At 37.5% G+C, this 19054-nt stretch overlaps 1 long non-coding RNA gene across 9 annotated transcripts in view; it reads left to right on the top strand.

The window, feature by feature from the left end:
• LOC144318787 (uncharacterized) overlaps positions 1-19054 on the top strand; it is a 307911-nt gene that overhangs the window by 178597 nt on the left and 110260 nt on the right. For 5 of the 9 annotated variants that reach the window (XR_013384804.1, XR_013384801.1, XR_013384803.1 and 2 more), the window contains one exon: positions 7812-8108. The exons of 1 other annotated variant lie outside the window; for it this stretch is intronic. This is a non-coding gene — a long non-coding RNA (uncharacterized LOC144318787). Of the gene's footprint in view, positions 1-7811; positions 8109-11303; positions 11510-15747; positions 16289-19054 lie in introns of those variants that run through there. 3 more of the 9 variants (XR_013384807.1, XR_013384806.1, XR_013384805.1) reach the window with 3 other exon arrangements.

Raw genomic sequence — 19054 nt, 5'->3', positions numbered from 1 at the left:
AGAATACCCTCTCCACTTTGAAGCAGAATCTCTGTTATGCCCAGCAAGCTCATCTTAAAAATAGCCCCTTCTCTGTTCACACCCAGGGTCAAGTAAGTTAAATCAGCCAGGATTTGCAAATTTGCTTGGATGTTAGAAGAAATTCTCCTTTGACAGAGAGCTGTAATGAAGGACTAATAAAAACCGCTTCAGTTGGTCACTTTTTCTGGTTGTCCTGAAATTTCCATTTTACTAATGATCAAAGAATGAAAGTATGTCTGAATGTATTGGGCCCCAGGGATGACATTCCTAATTTTGGTATTTCCTTTATCCTAGTGATGGATTAAACTCACTTATTAACATAGCTTTTCTTGTCTCCCCTTGTTCTTTACAAGTGTGAAGATCCTTCTGATTCAGTGTCACAATAATTTTTTGTAGATATTTACCAGAAATACTTTTATCCTTCACTTAGCCCAAGGCTATGTGTTCATTTACTCATGCATTCTTTCATTCATTCTATGTGCTTTGAACAGATTAAGTGAGCACAAGAGAATGTAGAGATGAATAAAACATGACCCCTGATGTTAAGGAGCTCACTATCCAGTGGTAGACTGCCACATAAAAACAAAGTACAGTGTAGTTTCATTGGTGCTGAGATAAATGACATACATACAATGAGGCAAAAGTGTGAGAGTGGTTTTCTGTATTGGGTAAGGTTCAAAACTTTTCATCAAAAAAATGGCAAGGGTTGGACTTAGAAGTTAAAGTTCAAAAGGTAAACAGTGTGGAGAGAACATTCCTATCAGGAAGTGAAATAGAACCCAAGCTCTGGAGTCATAGAACCACATGACATCTCCAGAGATCCATGAGCATGGTTGGAATGTGCTGTACAAGAGCTGACATCTTGAGAAGAGAGGCAGAGGTTCACACGTCCAGATGGTGGAGTTGTTGGTGTGCCTCTAAGTTGTCCATGGATGTGGATGGAGGATGTGATTGCATATGTGTCTCAGTTATAATCTCCAAACATGGCTTAAACCACAAAAATTTGTTTTTCACCATTTTAGAGACTAGTTGTCCAAGTCCAAGGTGTTGGCAAGTTTTATTTCTTCTGAGACCCCTCTCCTTGGCTTGTAGAAGTCTGCCTTCTCTCTGTGTCCTTTCATGGCCTATCCTCAGTGTGTCCTCTCCCCTTTTTATGAGGACACCAGTCACAATGAATTAGAGCCACTACTAACAGCCTTATTTTAACTTAATTACCTCTTTCAAGCCCCTGTCTCCAAATAAAGTCACATTCTGAGGCACATGGTATTCAGTGCCTTCCACATATAAATTTGTCAGGGAGACAACTCAGCTTATAGCAAGACACTATTAATTTTTTTGCAACATTATAGAAACTAAATATGAGGCCTGAAATAAGTTTATGACAGTAAAATGGAAAGACAAAGATGCATTTAAGAAATACATTGGGTCTGTAAAATTCTAAGATTTCTATCTTAGGTGGGAAGAAATAAGGGGCACAATCAGTGAAATAAATAATTCAGAAAAGAAGCAAGGGTTTTTTGTTTTGTTTTGTTTTGTTTTGTTTTGGCCAGCAGGGAGGCAGCAAATGATCACTTCATTTTGGCTAGGTTGAGTTTTTATTTTTATTTTTTAATTTTAGGTTGAGTTTTTAGACACAAGATGTTTAGGAGGAGTTGGCTAGTATATAGTTGGCTAGGTGAAGATGAAGTTGTGTGATACTTTAGAGGTCACTTATCTTTAATAAGCTCAATTGTACTCCTTTTGGTAAATGGCCATCAACCAATTATGCATCAAAAGGAGAGAGTGAATTGGAGGAGAAGCCACATACCATGATATTTCAGGAAATGTTTGCTTCTACTAATTCTCATTGCTTTGGAAAAGCTCTTGAAACAAGCTTGCCTCAGTTTCTCATGATATATTTTATCAAATACACTGCAAATAAATACATGTGCTTTTCATTTATTTCAAGGAATGTGTGTTACTTTATTTGTAGAAGCTTCATTGGAATGAATGAACCAACATGCAATGATGGGGAGTTTCCATATCAGAGAGTTTTTAAGATTTGACAAGTTAAACCTTTTGAAATAGCAAACATTACCAAAAGGCCTGACTGCTTGTTACAGATGGATGCCTTTTCAAATGTGACTTTGGTAAACAAAGCTGCATTTGAGCTACAAGAGACACCAAAGGTCAAAGGAAGAACATTATTTCCAAGGGATGTGAGTAGGTAGGCAGAAAGTCTCAATTTTATTTAAGGACAAAAATGACATTATTTTATGTAGGGTAATAATTGTAGGTAAGTGGGTAAACTGTTACAGAATGGTCACAACATAATTCTTAGATAAGTATCTCAATGTCCTACTTGTTATATTTCTCCAAGCTGGTTCATAGACCCTTGGGTTAGATCAGTGGTTCTCACCTGAGGTGATTTTGCCACCTTCCCCTCCCAACAGAAGGTATTTGGCAATGGCTGGAGGTGTTTTATGTTCATCACAACATGGTAGGAGTTTTGGGAGTGGTTGTTACTGGCGTTTAGTGGGTAGAGATCATGGATGCTGCTAAATATCTTACAATGCACAGCCAGCCTCCCACAACAAAGAATTACCCAGCTGAAATATCAGTAGCGCAGAGGTTGAGAAACCCTAGGTTCATAACAAAATAAGTGACATTTGCCTTAAAAAGTAGAGAACTAATCTTCTGAATTGTTTTCAAGTTTAGGTCCAATTCCTTCCTGAGCAATTACTTGGTGGGTAGTGGGTGGTGGTGGTGCATATCCCTATATTTTGTTTCTTTTTTTTACCTGGAGTTATTACTGTTTTGAAATAATTGAATTCTATGCCTTAAACTTGTGGTTTTAGATGGAATTAAGCTATATTAGCATTTTATTTCTTTTCTTTTATAAGGATTTTATTTATTCATTCATGAGTGACACAGAGAGGCAGAGATACAGGCAGAGGGAGAAGCAGGTTCCCTGCAGGGAGCCTGACGTGGGACCGGATCCCAGGATCCTGAGATCACAACCTGAGACAAAGGCAAACACTCAACCACTGAGCCATGCAGGCACCCAGCATTTTATTTCTTTAATCTTATTTTTGCTCACATATATATTCAAATAATCAGATTTTTTTAACTAAAAATTACTATGGAAGTTTGGAGCTCTACTGAACGTTCATATAGATCATTCAGTCTTAATGCATAGTCCAGTGTCCACTCCCTCAGTGTCTTTCTCTTTTTTTGGTAGGATATATTAATGGAGGTACATCTGTATATTTCATTATTATTTACAGAATATTTTTATATATATTTCCAATTTAATGCTTATAAATCCAGTGTCAGTCAGTTACTATTATCATAACCTTTGTAAAAATGAAGAGAAAACAAACAAGAAAAGCTTTTTCAGCTATTCAGGGCATAGTAACTTTAAAATAAAATATAAGATTTGTCTGTTAATTTGAATTCAACAAATACTTTTTAGACTCTTACACCAGTCTAGGTACTGTGATAAGTACTGTGCTAAGTTCCAGAATTAAAGCCAGAGTTTGTTTTGAATCCTATGATGAAAGCTTTAGTCTCTTAGGATTAAAACTTGAGTTCTTTGAGAAGTTCCAGTACCAGAAAAAGGTTCGTATTTGATATCTAAGTAGCATAATGTTATTCAGTCTTACAGAATAAATAAGAGATGGAATTAACCATGGGACACCACAGACAATGTATTAATTAGTATCCTTAAAGTACTAGTAGTGGCAAAATTCTGGTTTTGAATGTTCTATTTCTATACCTAATTATCTTTTTTCCTGACTCTGCTGGCTATGGATTACAGATCAGCATATCTGAAAACAGCTATATTTATAATCATACACATCTGAAGAATTTTAAAGTATCAGAACTAGAAAAGATCTTTGAGACCTCCCATTTCATACCCTATAGGGTCAGAGGGGCCATGCTCCTCCTTAAGTTAGAGACAATTACTAGGAGAGAACAATAAAAACAAAAACTAAACTTCAGACATCCTGACTCCCAGTTAGGTGACTTTTCTACCAAATCCCTTATCTGCCTTCCTCACAGGACACCATGTTTGATGGCAAGTAGGGTGACCAGCTGCCCTAGCTTGTCTGGAACTCTGGTTTAGTGCTGTATGTCTTACATTGTGGGAAACCCCATAGCCTGGGGCAAACTGGGACAGTCACCATAAATTGACAAGATGCATAGAAGTATTTGTTATGTGGATGAGTATTGCTGATCATGTTCACCAAAAAATGAGCTTTTGTTTCCATCCTACCAGTGTGAGGTCAGCTGATTAAATTTGTGTCCCTGTCCAGAGGTCTGCTCAAAATCAATCCTTCCTATCTCCATTATTGCTGGCCAGCTTTATCTGTCTTTCCCAGTCAATTTCCTAATTAATTATTTCCTATTATGAGAATGCTGTCTTTATTCATTAGGATCCTATCTTTGGGTATCAACTTATAGCATTTGTACAGCCTGCTGAAATATTTTCTGAATGAACATTGGTTACTGAGCATGGAAATCTGCCTGCTGTCAGAATTGTATAAGATGTGAGAAAATAAGATCAAGGGGTCATGGGCATGTTGAGTAAGAAATAGTAGGAGACATTGCAATGTCTCCCATACACATGAGTTATCTTTTCAACAATAGACAAGGTTATTTGTTTAACATGTTCTATTAACACCAGAAATAAAATCCCAGTCTTCTCATAAGCATAAGTCTTTTTGATGATTGGACCTATTTGTGAATAAAACTGGAATTAACCCCCAGATAAAGTTAGTGAAATTTTACTTTGAGTCTCTAAATGTCCAGAGAAGGGACAAATGTTTTCTTCTAAAATTTTTTTATATAAGTTCAATTTAATTAACATATAGTGTATTATCCATTTCAGAGGTAGAATTTAGTGATTCATCAGCTGCATATAACGCCCCGTGTCATTCCATGAGTACCCTCCTTAATGTCCATCACCTAGTTATCCCATAAAAACCTTTGGGATGCAGCAAAGGTGGTCCTGAGAAGAAAGTATACAGCAATACAGGTCTTTCTCAAGAAATAATAAAAGTTTCAAATACATAACCTAACCTTACACCTAAAGGAGTTAGAAAAAGAATAGCAAATAAAGCCTAAATCCAGCAGGAGAACAGGACTAATAAAGATTAGAGCAGAAATCAATGATATAGAAATAAAAAAAACCCAGTAGAATAGATCAATGAAACTAGGATCTGGTTCTTTGAATTAATAAGATTGATAAACCCCTAGCCAGAATTATCAAAAATAAAAGAGAAAGGGCCCAAATGAATAAAAACATGAATGAAAGAGGAGAGATCACAACCAACGCTGAAGAAATACAAACAATTTTAAGAGACTATTATGAGCAATTATATGCCAACAAATTAGGCAATCTGGAGACAGATGTTTTCATTGAAATATAAAAAAACTTCCATTTTCTTCATTTATGGAAGTACTATTAAAAGTATTTGCTTGAAAATCTTAATCTTTATGTCACAATGAGATACTATTTCACATTTAAGAAAGTGACCATAATAGAAAAGTCAGACAATAATAGTTGTTGGTGGGGTTGTAGAGGAATTTGAACCCTCATATATTGCTGCTAGGAATTTGAAATGGCACAGCCATTTTGGAAAATAGTTTGGCAGTTTCTTAAAATGTTAAACATAGCTATTTTATACGACCCAGATATAAGAGTATATCCACTCTTGGGCATCTACTCAAGAGAAATAAAAACTCATGTCTACACAAAGACTTGCACATGAATGTTCATAGCAGCATTGTTCAGAATAGCTCAAAAGTGGAAAAAACCCAGAAGTCCATCGGCTGGTGATTGGGTAAACAAAATGTGATCTATCCATACAATGAAATACTGTCTGCAATAAAAAAGAATAAAATACTAAATACATGCTATAATATTGTTGAGCCTGGAAAACATGCTAAGTGAGAGAAATCAGATGCAAGACATCACACAGTGTATGATGTCATTTGTATGAAATGTCCAGAAAAAAAAAAAATACAGAGAGACAAAATGTACATCAGTTACTGCCTGAAGCTAGAGGTGTAAATAGGGAGTAACTGCAAGTAGACACAAGGGCTTTTTCTGGGGTGATAGCAGTGTTCTAAAATCAGATGGTTGCACAAATCTGTGAGTTTACTAAAGATTGTTAAATTGTCTACCTGAACAGGTGAATTTTATGGTATGGAACAGAACAGTATATCTCAATAGAGCTATTAAAAGAAAAAAGAAAGCATGCTCATCTCAATTTACTTTCCTTGAAATGACAGAGGGCCAGAAAAGGACAAAAAGCTTAAAAGACCAAGATAATTTGAGATTGTGCATGGAGGGATTTCATGAAGTCCCTTGTTTCTTTTTACACGGTTATTTTATGGAAAGAATTGAACCTGTGCTGCCCGCCAGACCTTCCCTATCAATGCATTTTGGAGAGCCTACCTTGCTTTTTCCAGTCTAGCTCTTTTGTTCTCTTTCCCTCCATCTCATCACCAGTATCCATTTGGTGGCATTTTAGAGCAAGGGCATGATGCATTTTCTTTATATAGGTTTGAACAGAGTTTGGGGCCTCTGTACAACAAGACGACCAAAATTGAGGAGACTCCTTGTCATACAATCACGGAGTCTTATTATCCAGGAAAAATGACATCCTCCATCCTTTCTTCCCTCCACTAAAATCACCTGCAATGAGGGAGAGCAGAGACACCATTCCACAACCAGGATCAGACTCCAGCAGAATCAAAGTGAGCTGTCCCAACCCACCTGCCACAGGCAGAGCATGGGGAGAGGAGGGAAGAGATTTGCAGTAGACAGTTGAAGAGGGCAAGAGAGAGACCAATGCTTTAAATTTTTTTCTTTAAGTTTCTTAAGATGGCTGTCTGCTTATCTATTCACATTGAAGTTTCCAGACCAGTTTGGCTCCCACATAGACTTTCCCTCTCCTCCCCCTGCCACTGTGGCTCCCTGCCCACACCCGGCTCGTTTTCCATTGCAGTACCTGGAAGTCAGCCCTTTGTACAAGTTAGGGACCAAATGAAAGCCGGCAAATGGAATGTGTAGGTTATTTACGGATTGTTGCCGAGCAAATTTAATCATGGGCCTGCTGTAACTCCATCATCATTTCCCTTGACGAGAACATCACAGACTTAAATTTTGCAAAGGAGGGAGAAGTGGCCATAATCCAACTATAACAGTAACAGCCAATTCTGCTGTGATGGGAAGAGGTGCTGTATTAGTGCCAATACATTAACCAACTTTTCAATTGCAGCGGGGAAACTGATTGCCATTACAATTCCCACAGTGCTCCTCCATGAAGGTAACAGAATTGCTTGAATGAGCATTCATTTCCAACTCTGCTGGAGTGTGTGTGTGTGTGTGTGCGTGCGTGTGTGTGTGTGTATGCACACACATATGCTGTGTGTATGTGTGTATGTGTGTGTATATAAGAGGGAGCGTGAAAGAGAGCAAGCAAATGACTGGTTAAGACTTGAGAGTAGGCATGAGGGCGAGATATCCTGAATCATTCTTTCACCTCCAGTTCTGTGGTCTTGGGCAAATCAGTCAGCTACTATGATACTTGGGCTGTATTTACAAAATAATAATAATGATAATAATAATAATAATAAATACCACCTACTAGTTGATTCAAGAGGATCACAGTTCTTTAACATGCTTCCCATTAAGAGATGAAGTCTCTGTCCCCTTCCCTTGAATATAAGTAAGCTCTGTGACTGCTTTGACTGATAATATATGGTAGAAGTGACACTCTGCCAATTTCTGGGCACAGGCCTTCGAGGACTGGCAGCTTCTACCTCCTGGCTTGCGGGGAGTCCTGAGCTGCCATTTATGAAGTCTGACTGTGCTGGAACTACCAAGCTAGAGAGGCCATCTGTTGGTGTTTCATTCAACTATCCCAGCAGAGCTAATTTTTCCAGCCATCCCAACATACCAGACATGTGAATGAAGCCATCTTGGATTCTCCAAATTAGCCTGGCACCACCCCAAGTGACCTCAGTTGGTACAACATGGAGCAGGAGAATTGCCCTGCTGATCTCTCTAAATTCCTTGGCCACACATTCATAAGGTATATGAAATTAGTTGCTGTGTTAAGCTTCTAAGTTTGGGGATAATTTCAACAGATAACCAAAACACCTACTAGAAGCTGTTGAAAAGATTAAGTGTAATGATAAAAACATTTATTAAGTAGTAGTTTCTAATGCTATTTTAATAATTATGATAATACTAATAAAAAGGGGCATAACTCTAGCCTTGCCTGATATAAAAAAAACTGACCTCTTTTAAATAATATAAAGAACTAAAATCCTTCCTGACCTGCAGGTTTCATCTTTAACAACAGATGGTATGAGCACTTGCTGGGAATAATTGAAGAGTCACACACATCAAGATGAAGCAAGCATTTAGTGGATACCTCTGACATGCCAGGCACCATACACACATTCTCATACTTAATTTTCATAGGAAACTTATGAGGTGACACTGTGGGTTCATGTCTTATGGTGGGCTTAGAAAGATTGAGTAACTTGCACAAAGTTTCACAGTGAAGAAGCGGAGGGAGCCAAAATCTGAATGTGTGGCTGCCTGCCTCCATGGTAGAGAAGATGCCTGAATTGAATTGGTTCTTGAAGGAAATGTAAGTAGAATGACAGCAGATAGGAGACCTGGAGGCTTTGTAGGGACATCTGCACTGGGAATGGTGAGGAGATGAGCCATCATCTTTTCTGAAGAGCAGAGGGAAATGAGCTTCAATCAGCAGAATCGTATTCTCAGGGCTGATCGAGATGTCCAAGTCCCTCCTTCTCACCAGAAAATTGGCCCTAGTGAAGAAAGGTGTGGTAATGGGCCTGGAGAGACAGGCTGGGTGCTAGAAGTCAGGGTGTGAATGATCGAAAACTCAAATGTTGCTTCGACTCACGGTTTCTGCTGAGTCTGACTTTCATCTCCTCTCTTGGCTTTTGGAAAAGCAAGTGCTGGCAGAGAACAGTCTGCTTCCTTTAGTGCTGGAGGGACACAGCCAATATCAAAGTTGATGAAGAAACAGATTGGACTTGTCAGGATATCTTCTGAACTCCTTGCTAAATCATTGTAGCCTGTGACCTAAAATAACTCCCACAATGAAACTTCTGGCTCATGCTTGCCTCTAGTCCTCTGTGAACGGCAAGACTCTCTGTAGCCTCTTATAGCTCTGAATTGGGCAGATGGAGTGAGAGGTTCATAGCTGACAAGAGCAGAATTCCAGGCTTAGTAGTATGCCCCTGCTTACCTCCTGGGGCACAGAGCCCCATGCTGCACTTGACTCCTCACAGCACCTCATCTATGGTACTCTGACCTCCTATCTTCCCCAACGACCTTGACCTTACAGATAGTCCCTCATTCATCTCCTTGCAATTTCTTCTCTACCTCGATGTTACAAGTGTGCAAAATTAGAAAGTACTGATTTTAGCTCCTCCCTATTCTCTGGCTTTGGAGCAGTAACTGGGTACAGCAACTAAAATGAAAGTACAAACCATCTGGAGCAATCGTGGTAGCAAAATAAAGTAAAAAAAAAAAAAAAAAAGAAAAAACAGTCCAGCTGGATTAAATAGGTACTATTAGAGTTAAGGCAACATTCCTACCTTTCTTTTCTCTGGAAGCTCTCCATCTAAAATATCATAAGGATGATTCTGAACATGATGGTCTCTGCAGTGCTGTTCATCTTATATTGGCTGGGGAAGTATGTCCACAGCAACAAAACATTGTTTTTAATTAAATATAATAGGTATTAAAAAATAGAAATTAGATTTGGGCATAAAGGCTATTTACAAGGATGATCATTCCATAGCTCTTGAAACCAAGTAACTAGTTATTTTATTTGTAGCATAGTGGAAGGGCTCATTTCAAGGGAAAGAGGATTTTGGTGGAATATCTAGGCTCTGCTTTCTCTTCTGAAATTTTACTGACATTTTCATTCTGGGTTTTACAATATCTAGTCAAGGGTCTATTTCCATGTAGAGGGGAAGTGTTACCACTTATATTTAAGATCCTTTTACTGATTTCGTGAGATGACCTAGAGTTTTCATTCCCAACAGCAAAAGTCAGCCTGTTTGTTCAATTCTTCCATTTTTGTGGGGTTTTTTTTTCCCCTTAGTAAATCGTTTCACTGTCTTCAGAGTTAGATGATGAAAAAGATACAGGTATCAGTACATTCACTTCTTACCCAATTTGGGTGTATTAGTGAGACTTGTCGGGTCATACTTTTTTCTTTTCTGCCAGAATAGCTTCTTGGTAGTAGAAAGGAGACATGCCATGATATTCTAGAACCTCATGTATCTTTCTTAACATTTATGGAATGAATGTGCCTCACTTTGTAGTTGCTGCTAAAGAGGTTTTGTTGTGGTCATGGTTATCATAATTAGGTGTTGGGGTAGAAAGAATCTGTGATCTGTATTTACCTTGCTATCCGTAGAAAGAATCTGTGATCTGTATTTACCTTGTTATCCGTAGAAAGAATCTGTGATCTGTATTTACTTTGTTATCCTTATACAAAAACATCTAGTCCATATAATTTTATAAATTCCTCTATAAATAACCAATCTCCAATCTTATCTAATAATCATATGAATTACTACCATTTGTTAAGTGTTCATTTAATAAATGCTAGCTCTTCTGTGAGCTTCACATGTATTGGTAACTTTAGTCTTCATGGTAGCCATGCAAGACAGTTTACTGTATCATCATACCATTTTTCATATAAGACAGTGAGGAACAGTATGGCTAAATAACTTGCCTAATATCAGACAACTAGCGAAAGGTAGGACTAAGATTTTATCCTAGGTGTTCTGGAAACTGCATGCACCCTGAGGCACTGTGTTGTTTTCCTTCAAGAGCTCAGAGGGAGGAATGAGCCGTGTTCCATCAAATAGTGCCATCACCAGGCACATGTCTTTGTGTCAGTTCTTGGCTTTATCCAAATTTGGCCCATATAGTACCTATTATTCACTTTAAGTGCTTAGAAGTTGCATTAGGACTAGATTTACACATGTGATGGAAGCATCATTCCAGAGATTTTCAATATCTTGTGTCATGGTAGAGTGAGCCATGCTCCTGGGTCTTCCAAGGCTGTGTCCTTTGTTCTTTAAAAATTGTAATACACTACTGTCACCTACTGTATTAAAGTAGTTGTTATTTATTTGGTCTTGGAATGCTTTCTCTCTCTTGTTGCTTTGGAGAATAAGCATCTCATTGTCCTTAGTTCATTGCTTTTCACATTCTATTTTCCCAGATGCAACACATATTCCTCATTCTGCTGCATTCCTTCATATGGACCAAGGATGAGTTATTCTTCAATGAGTAAATGAAAGGAGAAAGATATAACTGACAGCAAAGAGCAGAGATTAACTTGTGTCTGTTTGCCCTGATAGCCTTCTTAGGATATCATTTCAGAACTTTCACTAAGGAAGTGGAAAAAATAAATGAAAACACGAGTGAGGTTTTGAGTCATCTTTCTAAATAAATAATTGTTCCCATTCTTCTCCCAGCCAGTATGTCAGCATAAAGTCTCCCTTGACCCAGGAACCAAGAATTATATTAGTGATCAGTAAATGCATCACATTCAGAAGAAAAAAAATGACATAATGTGCTGCGGAAAACAAAAGTCATGTGAGAATCTGGGGAGGGTGGTCAAGGGACTGATTTCCTATGTCCAACATCTCATTCCATGGACTGATTCACATTCTCTCCTGGTGTCAGTGCTAGAAAAACAGGCTTTTGAGTAGAAGTATTTCAGAGTACAATATAGAGAGAAGCCAAGATATTGTTCTATAGCATGAGCTTTGTGTAGATTCTGGAATGGTTATTATTATTCAGTTGAAAAATGAAATTAGGGATCCCTGGGTGGCTCAGTGGTTTAGCACCTGCCTTTGGCCTGGGGCGTGGTCCTGGAGGCCCCGGGATCGAGTCCCACATCGGGCCCCTCTGCCTGTGTCTCTGCCTCTCTCTGCCTCTCTCTCTCTCTCTTTCTCTCTCTCTCTCTTTGTATCTCATGAATAAATAAATAAAGTATTTAAAAAAATGAAATTAGAGAAGAATTTGGCTTGCTCTTCCATTTTAAGCACAGGCAAAAAAAGGAAAGTTAAACCATCCATCTTCAGTAGCTATATACCTAGGAAGATTGTTGATTCTGAATAAAGGTGAAACTTCCAGATGGTTAGTTTGTAAGGAACAATGATTTATACTGCCTATATTTGGATAGGCACCTCTTGCTCCGAGGAAATGCATAGAGGGATTTATATGTGATTTTTTTTTAGGTTCTGGAGATAAGAGAGTGTAGTTTAAACCTATAGGGACTGGTGCTCAGCTGTGATTACTCCTGAACTCTGCTACTTTGGAATCCTGGATTACCCAATTTCTCTGCGTTTCTTTGTATTAAAAGTGGATATATTAAAAAGTGGATAAATTAAAAGTGAGTCATTAGAAGGATTAAATAAACTAATAGAGTGTCTTGACCAATAATGGCATGTAACCAGCACTCAAGTATTGTTAGTGAAAATAATTATCATCATCATCTTATGACAATCCCATATTTGGGAACTCCCCACTCAGAGATGTCATTCATACAGAACAGAGGTGGTTTAGAAGCAACTACCATTGCCTGTCATGGTTTTGGGTCACTTTCTTCTTTTCCACATGCCCAAGTCTAGCACCATTGTAACCCCAGCTGTGAGTCTTTGCCAAAGTCTTAAACTTCTTAGAGCCTCAGTTGGCTCATCTGTAAAACCTACCCAAGTGCCCTTTCCATCTTAACAAATTTAAAACAGGCTCACATCTTATGTTGCCCTCCACTCTAACCTAACTTTGTTTTTAAAGAAAGGAATAGGTTAACAATCCATAATGCGAAATACTACCCTCAGAGAGTTATTACTCTGTTGCTCAAGAATCACACCTCAGCCTGAAGGAGGGAAAGGGGTTGGAAGGACAGTCGCATACAAAGGCATTTTCAGTAAATTTCATGGAACAAATGAGGTATGCAGTGCACACCTGCCTCTTAGGATTAATTCTCGGGTTACAGTGAAGCTCGGAAAATTGCTATTTCTTGACCTAAAAGGAGGTTAAAACACTTTCAGTGGAAATCGATTCACTTTAAGGTCTTTAGCACTGTTCATATTTTGTAAAAGTCTCTATGACAGGGCTAGTTTCAACTGGCACTTTATGTAGCAGTTGTAGGAAGCTCATCACATCCAGAGTGGGATCTGAATGAGTGTTTAACGAGATGGGCTATTTCCTTTGTTTCACTCCCAAGATAAAAGGGGAATATGCCCCAGACTCTCAGACAGCTAGGAATATTGGGCATCTTATACATGTCTGCTACGTAAGATGTGGCAAAGCAATTGCTGGAAAAATGAAATTAATTCTTCCTGCTGCTTTTATTTTTCGTTTGCTAAGGGAATTTATGTTACACATGGTCAGGTAGCATTATGTACAATGAGGAAAATGAGGTGTGAGGGGTTCATTCAATAAAAAGTGATAAATCCTAAAAGATCATTTGGAGAAAAATGCTGTTAGCAAATGTTTGAGAAGTATGAAGATCCTTTTTCATAGGTTTTTAGGAAATGCTATCCTAGGTAATTGTGACATTTATACAGTTGTTCTTTTCTTCCTTGGAAAGAGAATGATAAATGTTGAATGGAATTAAATGAGAAATAATGCAGGCTGTCAGTCACAGCCTGAGATTGGTTGGGGAAAATTGCTTCATGAGGAGACAAAGCATCATCACGGTCATGACCAACAAATTAAAAAACAAAACTCAAGTTATGAGAGTGATCTCACTGACAAAGATATATGTGACCAGTGAGGAATAAAGAACAGTTATGCAAGCTAAACCAAAGTGTACGGAGGATGTAGAGAATGGGAACTTTCATGGAAAAGAAAATCGTACAGCTATTTTGAAGAAGAATTTGGCAGGCAAATTTGAATATGTGTGTATTGAAAGGCCCAGTATGGCACAGTCAGGTGTATACTTAGAAAATGTCTTGCTCAGGCACACAAAGTAACATGTATGAGAATGTTAATGATATTTGTAGTAGCAAAGAGATAAAAACAAACTGGAAATAAACAAATAGAAAAACAAACGGAGCATAAAATATTCTTATGAAGGCCTACTACACAGAATCCCCCCAAAATAAACTAGTTGTATGTATATTAATGTGAAGAGATCAAAATATTAACAACAAACTGAATGACTGTATAGCTCATTGCTGTTTATGCAAATAAATAAAACATGTCCATACATAATGCATATACATAAATAAAATTTGTAGGAGGTGGATCCAAAGCACAAACATGCAAAAAGGCTAACTTTGAGGGAGGGAAATATGAAATAAAATAAAATGGAAAAGACAAACTTGAACCAAATGGAGAGGTAAGATAAATCTAGTTAGAATGTCAGAAGTCAAGTTGTACCTGTATCTACATATAAAGGTTATCTATTTATATATGTATAGACACATAAAAGGATATCTACATACAGTGTATAAAATATCTTTTGTCTTTATATATATAAGTATGTCTCTCTCTATAAAATCTGAATGGCATTGAGTCATAGTGTCATAGTGTTGAATCCCCAAGGGAAAATCAGAAAAAATGGGATGGTTATTCCCCAGATGAAGGGAAAATGTTGCAAGGAATGCCAGAACAACATGTCTGTTTCTCAAACCCTGGAACCTTGAAGAAATAAAGTGATGAAATACAGTGGAGTGATTTGGGGGAAACTAAACTTTTAGAAACAAATTTTTTCCTAAGGAATTCATAAAAACTGAAAAAAATTATTGATTTTTTTAAAAAGCAACTGCCCTGATGATGGCCCTATCATTTGAGTCTCCAGAGCATTTAAGGAAACAGTATTTGGTTGGCCAAAAACAGGATGCCAGTTATGTGAATGAAAGAATTGAGTTACTTTTTGTTGCTTGGAAGACACAATTAGTACAATTAATAGATAATAGAAGAGATTAAATAACAGTAGGATAAAATTTTACTCATTGAGAGACCTTAGTATATGTTTCCCACTCCCTCACCCTATGATTCTTGGTGCATCGTCTTTACAGTAGCTATCCAAAGAACTCAGAGAAAAGCTATATGAATAGAAAACCTGTCCCCTTTGATCACCCACACTAGAAATACAGATGACAGCCTCTTCTAATCTTGAATATTTAATTTAAAAAATATTTTTCTTTTACCAATTCAGAGTTGAGATTTTGCTAACTGCTTCAGGAAAATACCATAACTATAATGTAAGTATCATTTTTAAAAGGAGTTGTAGAGCTATTTTACTGCTCTCCAAGGGATATGGATGTGGGAAAGAAAGAACCCTTTGTGTTTCAGGAAAATGAGACATATGATCTGACATCCTGGGGAAGCACCTAAAAGCTTGTAGGTATTCTGAGAGACAATTCCCAAGTGACGAGGGAACAGGATTTGAAGTTATAAGAGAGAGAACAGATTTGAGAGTATTAATTTTAGAGGAATGATAGTTCTGAAAGAACTGTGGGATGAAAAATCTGGCATTATAATTGCTAACTCAAATGTGAGTCACTGTTTCTAAATGCCTGTACATTATATATCTTTAAATATACATATCTTTAAAAAGTGCACATCCTTGCTTTATGGCATTCCTCCTCTTTTAGCTGGGACAAAGATAATAGCATTATCTAGACATTTCTTAATTGCTTTAGCTCTAGCTCTGCCATGAACCTATGTCCTTGTTCTGGCACCCTGAAGATGACACAATGTAACTACTTCCTGTTTTGATCGGATCTTTAAAAGGAAGTGGCCTCAGACACCAAGATCATGGTGGTCAGGAGCCAAGATGCTATCATTAGAGACACAAGTTCCTGAGTGTGACTTCCTTTGGAAGGATGATCAGAGCCTCCACGTAAGTATGCCATGGATCTGAGTGAACTGCTTATCAAGAAATGTGTTATCTGTGCCAAACACAAAGCTGGCTGGATGTAAACATTAAACACATATGATTTATACATAGGAAATTTATCAATATATTTGCAACTATATATGATTTATATTTATGAAATTGGTCTAGCAAGTGAGCCCCTGTGGTATAGGATAATTTAATAAATATTAACAATGAGGTAAATTCTCTTGGTGTGAGATGCTCATTTCCCATTCCTGTTGCTGCATTCCATTGGAAGTGTGTTAACACTCTTGCCTTTCCCCTTCCTTTTACTCACTGTGCCCTAGAGGAGATATAATAATTTCCCAACTGGCAAAATTGAGGAGAAAAAGCCAAACATACCGGCTCTGGTTCCCCTTTTTTTCCTCTTATGATCCTGTATGGCCATAAGGGTCATAAATCCTTCCCATCTCCTCTCATTGATGGTCTCCCTAGGTCCAAAATTGCTATTTAATTCTGAAGTTCAATATTTGGAAACCCATATAGCCTCATCCTAAACTGTAGCTTCCCAAACTGTTAGCAGAAATGATAGTCATAATTTGACCTTCCATTAGCCTTAACAGTTTGTCTTCTCAGTTTATTCAGAACCTAGCATGAGGATGAGAGGCTTAACATCACTGAGAGGTTAAAAGGCCTCATGTTTCAACATACAAGATTATAGTGACTCTGAGAGCTCACGCTAGGTTGCATATTAGAAATAGCTGCTCCTCCTTTTCTCAAGAAGAGGAGCTAGCCTCTGAGTTCAGTGACTCATAGGACAGAAAGCTTTTTATTCCAAGCAAGATGGCTGCAACTCTCTTTGGACCCTAAGTTCTCTGTGTCCTGGGTTTACCAGAAAATCCTCTGAAGAGTTAACACATAAACCAAGACTATCTCACACCTAACTACTAAATACTCTGCTCCCTTCCCACCGATCTGTGTGTATTCTTGTGCTTGTCTTATAAGAAGGGAGAGGGACAGGGGGCAGACTCCTGACCTCAATTAGGGCACAGATGTACCTCACATGATAGTTTCATATTAACTTTATTATGTTTCAAACTAATTTTTATAATAGATGTACCGTAATCAGTTTTCAACCAACCATGCACAAGATTTCCAGTTTTACATGTTTACAAGCAGTCCTTAAAATTTTAGCTGTTCTCGTAGTTCTATGTTGCTATGGTGATTTTAGTGTAGTAGTTGTACAGCGTTACCTTGTGGTGGTTTTGAGTTTACCTAGTGCTGAAAGAACTTTCATAGCTTTTTGTATATGTGCATTGATCTTCCTTCATGAAGTAAGCTCAAACCTCTGCTTTTAAAAATTTTATTTTTTTCCTGTTCTTTAAAAAATTACATAGCGGGGATCCCTGGGTGGCTCAGCGGTTTGGCGCCTGCCTTCAGCCCAGGGTGTGATCCTAGAGTCCCGTGATCGAGTTCCACATCAGGCTTCCTACAAGGAGCCTGCTTCTCCTCTGTGTCTCTGCCTCTCTCTCTCTCTCTCTGTGTCTCCCATGAATAAATAAATAAAATCTTTAAAAAATTTACATAGCTTATCTGATTATTAATTTTGAGGTTTTAATAGTATATTTTCTGGATATAAGTCCTTTGTAATACATTTATTTTGTAAGTATTAACTCTCAGTCAGTGACTGACTTTTGTTTCCTAACTGAATCATTCAAAGAAAATAAAGTTATAGTTTTGATGAAGAATTGATGAAGGCCAACTTGTCAGTTTTTTTTTCATGGTTTGTGCTTTTTATATCTGAACTGAGAAATTGTTATGATACCCAGACCTTGAAATGTATTTGCCTATCTTCTAAAGATTTTATAACTGTGGCTTTAATATTTAGGTGTGTTATGTATTTTATTATTTTTGTATGCTGTGTAAGATATGTGTCTGTGTTTTCACATGGGTGACTAAATGTTCTAGCATCCTTTATTGGAAAAAGTGTCCTTTTACCGTTGGATTACTTTGGCAGTTTTGTTGACTAGTAATTGACTATGTGTGTTGGATCTATTCCTGGACTCTGTTTTGTTCTGGTGCTATGTATTTATGTTTTCTTTGTACCCAAAGCATACTCTCTTGACTACTATGATTTTATAGTAAGTCTTAAAATCAGATAATGTGAGTGATCCAATTTTAGTCTTCATTTAAAAATTATTCTGTGTTTCTACATTCTTTGCATTTCTACCTAAATTTTAGAAGTGCCTATTTCTATGATAAAACCAAGTGAGGCTTTGGGATTGTCTTGACTCTATATATCAATCTGGAAAGAACAAACATTTTTACAATATTAAGACTGATTCAGGAACATATATGGTTCTCCATTTATTTTTCTGTAATTTCTTTCAGTAATGTTTTATACTGTTTAGTGGATAGATCTGCATGTATTTTTCTAACTGAATCTAAAAACATTTTAAATGTTGATGTTATGAAAGTGTCAATTTCAATTTCTAGTTATGTGTTTCTAGTAGGAGAAATACAATTGATTTGTGTATTGTGAATTTTATATCATTGTTTGAAGGATTTTGTTATATTCCTTCAAAGAGTGTTGGGTTTTGTTATAGTACAAAGCTAAATTAATTTGAACCTATTAGATCTTTTTGAAAATTATTTTTAAGCTTTGTTATGATATTCCCCAAGTGATCTGTAACCTAGGGCTTTCATTCCCACTACTAAGAATGATGCTCTTCTGAGGATTCTTTTTTTTTTCAGATTTTATTTATTTATTAGAGAGAGAAAGCATGAAAGAGAGTAAGCGAGAGAGAGAGAGAGAGAGCGCACAAGCAGGGGGGAAGGGCAGATGGAAAGGGAGAAGCAGGCTCCCTGACTCAAGTTTCAATCCCAGGACCCTGAGATCATGATCTGAGCAGAAGGCAGATGTTTAACCAACTAAGCCACCCATGGCCCTCTTCTGAGGATTCTGTCAACACTTCAAGTATCAGAAGGTCTTTCAGTGCTATCTGGTTCAAAGGTTAGCTATTCCTAGAGCCCCATATGAACTCTGGAAATTGTTCTTCCTGCTGCTTTCTCATTGTTCTTACCCTGGCATCAAGTAGTTCTCTCTCCCTCATTCACGGATGAGTAGTTAA

This window comes from Canis aureus, chromosome 1 (assembly GCF_053574225.1).
Source record: "Canis aureus isolate CA01 chromosome 1, VMU_Caureus_v.1.0, whole genome shotgun sequence".
NCBI lineage: Eukaryota > Metazoa > Chordata > Mammalia > Carnivora > Canidae > Canis > Canis aureus.
This window is presented reverse-complemented; position numbering and strand designations above follow the sequence as displayed.